The sequence below is a fragment of the Periplaneta americana genome, chromosome 4 (assembly GCF_040183065.1).
Source record: "Periplaneta americana isolate PAMFEO1 chromosome 4, P.americana_PAMFEO1_priV1, whole genome shotgun sequence".
NCBI lineage: Eukaryota > Metazoa > Arthropoda > Insecta > Blattodea > Blattidae > Periplaneta > Periplaneta americana.
Window position 1 is genome coordinate 68,901,986 of NC_091120.1, and position 10,939 is coordinate 68,912,924.

The window sequence follows — 10,939 nt, forward strand, 5'->3', positions numbered from 1 at the left end:
GATTAAAATAAGGTACTTGCAGTGGTGGGGCGCGGGATAGCGTTGCGGTAAAGTCTAACACTGCAAGACGGAAGGTCGCGGGTTTTATTTCCGACGGGGTCATGGATTTTTCCGCTGATCTAATCCTTTCAGCCGTACTATGGTTCTGGGGTCCACTCAGTCTCTAACAGAAATGAGTATAGGTCATTCGTTATCTCGTGAAATCAAATGCACGAGTGTGCCGTAGCTAACAGTAAGAACCATAGGTAGGAAGTTCGTAGGAAGCATGCTACAGCGAGGAGTATAAATGTCACCCGCGCGTCTCGCCCTGCTCACGTTCGCTACAGACGATATACAGTATGTTCACAAAAACAACGCATAGAGGCATTCTGTGGAGTTGTATAGAGTCGTGAATAGTTTGAAGAACATTGTTACTTTATATTAATATTTTAGGTTGTGAATAAAGTGAGCTATTCTGTTATCACTGTATTATTTACGTAATGTTAATATTATGCAAGATTAGAAAAATGTAAACTCATCTGTTAAATTATGCAAACAGGAATGTGTAACACGTTTATTTTTTCCCGGATTATTCTTCGTTAAATGTTGACGTCTCGTACTGCTATACATTCGGTTGCGTTACAGTCCAAGTCCAACTTCGGAATTACGATACGAACTTCTAATTGTCATTACAATAGAAATAAAAATTTTTCTTGAAAACATTATTATGGGTTTAATATTATGTGCCGCATAAGAGATACACTATTAGATTCGCAAATTTGTTGTTCACCTGATGATATAAGATATACTATGTCATATTTCAGATTTGTTCCAGTAACGTCTTGTGACATAGAACGAATATTTTCAGAGTACAAATTTAATATTGTTTTTTTTTCTGAACATAAAATAATTATTAATTGTTTTGATAAAATGAAAATGTTCATTGTTATTTGTTATAATGAGGCTAGAATCATAATTGTATACGTTGTATGTTTTTTATATGTATGGGTAAATTATTTTAGTTTGAGAGTTACGAAGTTTATAACTAAAAATTACTGTTTATTATATATTATTCGTTCTTTATATTCTTGTTCTAAGGCTTTGAACGATTGGAACACATGTTTGGTTACACCCGGCTGTACATATTTATCGTCTGGTTCACTGGCATTGAGAGATGCATTATTACTTTTCATTCGATATAGATATAGTCCAAGCTTACATAACTTAACAGTTTTGGAACTAACTTCCTAGCTGTGGTATTAATCTTATAGTGGTGTTAAGAAGCTATCAACCTACAAGTAGATGTATAGCGAGGGAGGGAAGCTCCTCAATTCACTCTCTTCTTCTCCTTATGCGCAAGTAGGTTTCACGAGATAACGAATGGTCATTTCCTTAGGGATAAAGGCGGCGGGCATCCTGCTGTTATTAATTTTATTAACTTCTCTCCACGCTCTGGGCCAATTTGGCATGTCATTAGGTTAACTTTATTTTAATTGCCGTGGTAGGCGTTCAGGAAGCATTCTTTCTAAATGATTTTGTAATTTTCTTTGATACCGTCGTAACTAATACTAATTCCTCTTCTTGCATTTAATCAAAGATATCTTCATTTCTTTTCCTACCTCTCAATGTTACTTTCAGTATAGACCTGATAAAGCTCACTATTCTACAGTTTGAATTTTCTTTTTATTGGCTTTCTATATGTATAATAAGCATTTTGGTAATATAAAAAATCGATAAAATGAAATTAACGCCGAAAACATATTTTCGGGGACATATTACCGACTCTTGCAGCATCAGATTACTTTCAGCGTACAGTGGAAGCTCTTAGGTACGGCAAAAAATCAAGTTCGACATCCTATAGATCAACTGCTTACGTAGGAGAATTAGACACGCTCCTATATGGGCACTAAGAATTGGGTTTGCCATTTGAATGGGAATTGGTTCTGTGTCTTGAAGTGATACTTTTGTTAAAGGAAAACAGAATATTTTATTGATTAGGACATCCGTATTGATCACCGATTTTAAATTAATCAGCTCTTCTTTTTCTATTTCAGAATTGTGCCGTTTGTGAGACGGAACTTTCGAAACCCACTGTGGTACTAGAAGCGCATACTCAAGTCTCGGGGCGGGCAGGAAATGCAAGTACAGTACTGTATTAGTTGATGGATAACCAATAAGAATTTATATTCATTTCATCTGCCACACCCACTACCCTTATTAGACTGAACTTTCAATTCTGTTTTGTCTTGTTCGACAAAAGTATCACTTCAAGACACAGAACCAATTCCCACTGTATTCCGAATCTCACCGGACCGGTGGTCATCAATGACGTCACGCTGCAGCGAATTAGGAACAAAACTGCTGGAAGGTTCGATGGTTATTATGGCGGCTGTACAAGTTGTTGTCTGTGCTACGCTAGCAAGATTTTGCGAAATTTCAGTACTGTCATCTCGTTCAAAGAAAAGAGAGCATAAACAATTTATTTCTTGAACCAGTAGTAATAACTGATCCGTTGACATGTTCGTTCATAAGCCATTAACATAGCCTATTGTTTTTACGTTGTGCTCATTACAAACAATACACAATAACACACCGCCATGACACAACAGTGCACGATGTCATTCGTCTCCTAATTCCCGCCCTATACAAGAACCAATCAGATTCACTGATGGCGGTTGATGGAGACTACCACCACCTCTGCAAGCTGATGGCACCGGTGCGACACTGGTGGAGCATCAGTGACGTCATCGTTGAAATTCGGAACACCGTGATGCCATCAGATTGCTCAGCGCTGATATTCGGAATACGCTCTTTATTTTCACTCCGCGATGGACCAGTACATTGCCATTTAGTTTACAAATTTATTTCTGATTCTTCATTATATTCAAAGTCTTTTGTCTATGTTATAAAATTTTCAGTTGCTCTTATTCCATTTCTACAACCAAGTGATTAGCTTTTATTTCAAGAAAACTTTTCTCTGTGTGATGCGTGGAGAGGAACAATCACCATTCTACATTGGAGGATTATGCTGACTGACTTCATTTCGGTCTGTTGGTGAGGATGGCCGCAGCAAAGTTTTATGGAAACCTATGTTCTCATAATCTTATAAAGATTTTAATTATGGTTATTTTAACGACTCTTGCAACTGCATAGGTTTTATATCTGTGTCGCCGGTGTGCCGGAATTTTGTCCCTCAGGATTTCTTTTACATGCCAGTAAATCTACTGACATGAGCCTGTCGCAATTAAACACACTTAAATGCCGGGAACGAACCCGCAACCTCGAGCATAGAAGGCCAGCGCTATACCAACTAAGCTACCGAGGACAATTCATATAAAGAAGTCTTCAGAAAAATAAAACAAAGCAAAATAAAATAAAATGCACTTCTTTGCTGTATCTGTTCTGTCTTCATTCTTCTTTTGATCTCCTAATTTCTAATTCTATCTGTTCTGGACAAGTAAAGCTACTATAGACCTACTCCATATGTATTGTTCCCAAATGAATTAACCTATAGATATTAAGTATTAACAGAATAAGTCCAACAGTTTAACAAAAATGACTGTATTCCGACAAATAGCATGCCGAAATTTGCATCAGCTTACGAGGAATTTTGCTACTTTCAAAGAGTCATAATTGTACAAGAATGCAGATATTTATACTATTTTTTTTTTTACATATATAACTCCCTTTCCTTGAATTAATGCTCCGTTTACTTTCATAAAAGTTTAAAATCGTGGTGCGACGGCCCATGGATGATCAAAAACTTGCAATCGATTGGCGGCCTAACGTTGCATGCATCAGAAGAAGTGAATCATAATGAACTAGTATGGGATTAACGTGTGGTTAGAACAATGATCCCCGAAGTTTGTGACGTATTTTTCTTCTTATAGTAGTGGTTAAATACTGTTATTGAAATATACCCTATTTTTTTTTTAATTCTCCAAATATAATCTGCATTTTAGTATAGCCGGTGACGTCCGGTTACAACAATTCTTTTACCACTTCATAGAGCATCATTTAGAGTGTTGAATCCTTGTTTTAAAGTTTGCGCGTTCTTGCGCATTTATCAGTAATTATTTTTTTAGTGGTGGGACATACGGTAACTCGGCGGCAACTATTACATGTTTGACTTAACAGCAGGAAAGAATCATGGAATAAGGAAGTTTTTTAATCACTGTGTGAGCGTTTAAGACCTGCAAAATTATTTACATGACATCGAACATCAGGTTAAAAATACATCGAACGTATTTTTATCTAACCTTAACAAACACACAGTGGATCAGAATGCAAATCTATTACTTATTTACTTCAGTTCACAAAGTGCAGTCGTAGAGAACGGTTGTGTAGTAAGCAGCATATACAAGTAGGTTAGCGTGTGAAGAAGGTATGGGCGACGACCTAAATTCTTACAGGGCGCGAATCGGGTGCTTCAATGCAGGGCAGTGTTGCAGATGTTCAAAAGGTGAAAATGCAATAGTTTCTGATAGCATCAACATATTTGTGGCCGCAGCTGTTTTATCAGTTCTACTGATTATTGGAAATGTGGAGTTAAACCCTGGTCCTGGAGATACAGAAGGAAGAGTCTACAGTGATGAAGTGTTTCAAAGAGAATGGATAAACTATATGAAAGAAACGAGAGAAGACAGACTAAAGGCAAGTTTTCTACTAAACAAAGTAGCAAGTGATATAGATACATTAGTAAACAGATACACTGAAGTGGAAAAGAAGTTAAAGGAGGTTATCCAAGAGCAGGTGGTGTTAAAATCGATAGTTAAAAAATGGGAAAATGACAGTAGAATTAATAACATTGTAATTTATGGTGTTGAAGAGCGCAATCATGAAAAAGGAATTGATACTGGTTTCGTAGTGTTAGAATTATTAACTAAGTATTTCAGCCTAAACTTGGACATAAGTGCGATTAATAACGCGTATAGAGTCGGTAACGGAAAAAAAAAAAGACCAATTATTGTGAAATTGAACAGTTACTTTATCAAAGAGCACATCATTGCCAATACGCGTCAACTCAAAGGCACAAATATATTCATAGAAAATGACTTTGCAAAAGAAATTAGAGAGAAAAGAAAGAAACTAATTCCAATATTAAAAGAAGCTCGAGGTAAAGGATTGAGGGCAACTTTAGTAAAAGATAAAATGAAGATAAACGGAAACATAGTTAACGTAGAGGCCTTAAATAATCAATTCACTGAGGATTTATTAAGTTGCTGCAACAACAGAAATAACGAAATAGAGACTTGTGGAAATAGAGCATCATCGACACCACACGTAAACAGAAGTGCATCACGAAACAGGAAGTCTAGAAGCGTAGAGAGGACTGATAAGAAAAGTAACTCATCAAGCGGGCAGAAGGATTCAGAATTAACAAATAGAAGAATTGATGAGCTTACGGCAGTGAATGATATTAGAGCATACCTAAATAAACTAGACAGCACTGTTTTCACAGATCCCTTTAGAAGAAAGAAGAGTGAAGAAGGAAAACCTTGTATGGAAGAAGAAGCTGGAACCAGTGAAGATGCTGTTTGGGGAGCTGGGGCACAGACTGAGAGAACGACCAGTGAGGGTAGTCCGAGGCGCGCAAGTGAAAATAAATCAAGGAGAAGCGATTGTGGATCAACCGGCAAAGTCAGCGCAAGTGAAGACCAATTAATAAGAATGCCACATGCCGTTGGTAGTCCGGGGTGCGCGAGAGGAAGTGCTACAATTTGGAGGAGCTGTGCGATACCGACCGATGAAGTAGAAGCAGGTGACGAACAGTTAATAAGAGGTAAAATGACAAATACAAACTCTAACAGAAATAAAGTAGATTCAATCAAAACTATAGATACTGAACGAAACTACCTACTAAGAGATAGGCATCAGCAAAGATTAAATTTTCCTAAAATCAGAAAAACTTATTATTAATTAAATAAGGTAAGAAGACAGGTTTTGAAAATAAGATAGAATTACGTCAAGGTTTTTTTTAAAATAATAAAAAAAAAATTGAAAATAGAGAACTAAGGTAGTTATTAAGGTATTCCGATAGTTATATTAATTAGTAAAAGTTCAGAAGAAAATTTGACTTTATAAATTGGTTAACTAATATATTTTAATTTCAATAAGAATGCAATTATAATAAATTTATTAGATCATAATAGAAATCATAATAGAAATGAATCGATAATGAGTACATGCGACATAATGATGAAACTAAATTGAGGTTGATTATGTAAGCAATTTGTCAAGCTTGTTTTTAAGCAGGCATGCGGTAGTCTTCGTAGAAGTTACGCAAACGTTTCTGCTGACATGAAAATATTGTAAGAAAGAAAGATTAACCTACATATGGAATGTACCGATTCAGCTATTTCAAGTTCATGACTTACAGTATGTCGACATCTGATCATATAATTGGAATAATAAATTATTTTGTAAAATAAGACCTAAATATTACAATTAGATTTTTGAAAAGGAGCAAATAATTAAGGTTTAAAGTCTTAAGGATTATCACGATTGGTTTAAACATGCACTAAAACAAGACGTAAGTGCAAGTTTGAACCAATAAATTATTGAGATTTGCGATAGATTAATTAGTTTAGGAAATTGTATATTTATTATGTAGAACTACATTTGTATATAGATCTTTTGTTAAATTATTAAGTTTTGTACTTTTGTGAACAATATCAATAAAGCTATCTATCTATCTACTTATTTACTTACAAATGGCTTTTAAGGAACCCGGAGGTTCATTGCCGTCGTCACATAAGCCCGCCATCGGTCCCTATCCTGTGCAAGATTAATCCAGTCTCTATCATCATATCCCACCTCCCTCAAATCCATGTTCATATTATCCTCCCATCTACGTCTCGGCCTTCCCAAAGGTATTTTTCTCTCCGGCCTCCCAACTAACACTCTATATAGTTCATGAGGTCCCAGGTTCGATTCCCGGTTAGAGCACAGGAATTTTTCCTTAAAGGGGATTATTCCTGTGTTCGTCCATGGTCTGGAATTTAGGTTAAGTTTAGATTTAAGACCTCTCCTGGCACCACATTATCATAATCATCCTATTACATCATCGGGGTAATGTAACTCCGCCTTCCAGGCGCCCCAACCTCAGAAGTGGGTTACAACTAAGCCACGGCCAAGAGAGAAGATCAGAAATGTCGAAAGACAACCTGGTGGCATTGGATAAAAAAAATATATTCATTTCTGGATTCACCCATACGTGCTACATGCCCTGCCCATCTCAAACGTTTGGATTTAAATGTTCCTAATTATGTCAGGTGAAGATTAGAATGAGTGCAGTTCTGCGTTGTGTAACTTTCTCCATTCTCCTGTAACTTCATCCCTTTTAGCCCCAAATATTTTCCTAAGAACCTTATTCTCAAACACCCTTAATCTCTATTTCTCTCTCAAAGTGAGAGTCCAAGTTTCACAACCATACAGAACAACCGGTAATATATCTGTGTTATAAATTTTAACTTTCAGATTTTTTGACAGCAGACTAGATGACAAATGCTTCTCAACCGAATAATAACAGGCATTTCCCATATTTATTCTACGTTTAATTTCCTCCCGAGTGTCATTTATATTTGTTACTGTTGCTCCAAGATATCTGAGTTTTTCCACCCCTTCGAAAGATAAATCTCCATTTTTTATATTTCAATTTCGTAGAATATTCTGGTCACGAGACATAATCATATACTTCGTCTTTTCGGGGTTCACTTCCAAACCTATCGCTTTACTTCCCTCAAGTAAAAGTTCTGTGTTTTCCCTAATCGTTTGTGGATTTTCTTCTAACATATTCACAACATCCGCATAGACAAGAAGCTGATGTAACCCCTTAAATTTCAAGCCCTCTGTGTTATCCTGAACTTTTCTAATGCAAATCTATTAGCTGGACAAAATTAAAAACGTCTCTTTATTCTAACGGATTGTTATGAAACTTTGTACAGGCCTTACAGGTGGCACATATTTTGTGTGTACAAATTCTGACTACATTGATAGAGGGGCGGAGAAGGCCTGATGGCCTTATCTCTACCAGGTTAAATAAATAAATACTAAATACTAATACTAATTTGCACAAGAAAAACTAGGCCTACCCTTTTATAGCGGGTGCATTTAGACAGAATTAATAACTTCTGTCCTATGAAACAGATTTTTATGAAACATTGTACGGAAGTTACAGGTAGCATATATTTTTTGTATATAAACTATATTTACGGTTACATAAGAGGAACTACCCCTTCATGGGGGTGCATTCAAACAAAGTAACTTCTCTTCTATCTAACAGATTTTTATGAAACTTTACACAGAAGTTACAGACAGAATACATACAGGGTGATTCAAAAGTCGCGCGACATAGGACATCTCCGTTATTATTGTAAGCACAAAAAATAGTTTCAAATAAATGTTTTAGATATTGGTACGTGTAGTTCATGTGCAAAATTTTAAGAAAATCGTAAGAGCCATTTTTGAGAAAATTGCAACAAACATGTTCGCGTTTCAAGTAAAGTACCAGTTTGGTTAGGGAAAACGCATCCAAAACTGAGGTGTTACATCTCTGGAGGGTACGAAACTTAAATTAGAAATGTGGTTTAGGTCGCGCGCCGTAATTAATAAATTGGGTTTTTTGTGTAGACAAGTGAGTAAGTTGAGAGTCACAATGCGAAACAAACATTTTAGCACTTGAAATTTCATGACCTGTGTAATTGTTTCACAGACACACTAATGGAGTAAGTGTTCAAATCGGTGGCCATTTTGTTGACGGCACATCCATACACGGTTGAGGTAACTGCTCCGCACATTAGCTAACGCAGTAGGTGTTATTTGTGCACATTCTCTCCTGATATTTTCCTGCAATTCATCCAGTTTTTGGAGCCTGTTTCTGTAAACTACACACTTGAGATGTCCCCACATAAAAAAGTCAAGTGGCGTTAAATCTGGCGACTTAGGTGGCCATTCCACTGGATCCCTGCAACCGATCCAACACCCAGGGATAACTTCATTCAGCAATTCGCGAACTGTCAATCTAAAATGCGGTGGTGTTCCATCCTGCAGAAAGAAAAACCCACGTCTTCTTTCTAGGGCAGATCATCCAAGTAGGGCAGCCTCGAGATGCTATCTGTACAGTGGAGCAGTAAGCTTGTTCAGAACCACGGGACCGACGACAACATCCCCGTGTATGCCACACCACACATTTAATCTTGGGTCAAACTGATTATGAGCCTCTACAGCTATGTGGGGGTTCTCGGTTGCCCAGTACACAGCGTTATGTCGATTCACTGTTCCGTTCAAATGGAAACAGGCCTCATCGCTCCAACAAATATCAGCTTCAAGGTTTGGCTGGTGCGTTCGTCGTTCAAGAAACCACTCACAGAACTGCACCCGCATATCTGTGTCATTCCCATGCAGTTCCTGCACAAAATGCATACGATAGGAATGGAAATGATTGACGGATAATATCCTGGACACGGACGCTTGACTGGTGCCACATTCTTGCGCCACTTCCCTGGTTGACCGTGATGGACTGACTACCAGCTTAGCTAGTACACTAGCTGCGTTTGCATCCCCTGTTGCTGTACGAGGCCGCCCTGAATGTTTTTTTGTCGTGGATACTGCTTGCTGTCTTGAACCGTTCCATTAAACGACCAATGCTTCCGTGATGTGGGGTAGGTTGATCTGGATGCCGTCTGTGATATTCTTCTGCTGCTTCCCGTAGACTCAGGCCTCCCGCATGGATGAGAACCATTTCCACCCTCTCAGGAATTGTGTACATTGTCTGTTACTACCCGGTTCACTGGTGAAACTAGCACTTACTTACCTGTCTACACAAAAAACACAATTTATTAATTACGGCGCGCGACCTAAACCACATTTCTAATTTAAGTTTCGTACCCTCCAGAGATGTGACACCTCAGTTTTGGATGTGTTTTCCCTAACCAAACTGGTACTTTACTTGAAACGCGAACATGTTTGTTGCAATTTTCTAAAAAATGGCTCTTACGATTTTCTTATAATTTTGCACATCAACAACACGTACCAATATCTAAAAAATTTATTTGAAACTATTTTTTGTACTTAACTAATAACGAAGATGTCCTATGTCGCGCGACTTTTGAATCACTCTGTATTTTTTTCTATGAAGTCTGATTATGTTTCTATAAGAGGAACTGCCCCTGCATTTAGACAAAATTAATAACTTCTCTCCTATATAATATATTTTTATGAAACTTTGTACAACAATTAGGCATACGGGTACCATACAGATGTAATCAGAGTTTTACACAAAAGAATATGCTAAATGTAATTCCCGTAAAAAAAGTTTCACATAAATCTGTTATGTAGGATTTATTTTAGTAGGTTATTTTACGACGCTTTATCAACATCTCAGGTTATTTAGCATCTGAATGAGGTGAAGGTGATAATGCCGGTGAAATGAGTCCGGGGTCCAACGCCGAAAGTTACCCAGCATTTGCTCATATTGGGTTGATGGAAAACCCCGGACAAAACCTCAACCAGGTAACTTGCCCCGACCGGGAATCGAACCTGCGCCACCTGGTTTCGCGGCCAGACGCGCTGACCGGTACTCCACAGGTGTGGACGTTATGTAGGAGGGAAGTTAATTTTGTATAATTGAACCCCCTATAAAGGGGTAGTTTCTCTTATGGAACCGTAAATATAGTTTGTGCACAAAAAATATATACTACCTCTAACTTCCCTACAACGTTTAATCTGTTAGGAGAGGTTATTAATTTTGTCTAAACCCACCCCCTATAAAGAAGTAGTTCCTCTTAAATAAACGTAATGAGAGCTTGTACACAAAAAGTATGTGCTATCTATAATCTCTGTACAAAGTTTCATAACAATCCGTTAGAATGCAGAGGGTTTTTCTGTCCAGCTAGCTTTGCGTTTTTGCACACTGTGCGACATGCCGAGAGGAAGAAGAAGAGTTTTTAGATCTATAATA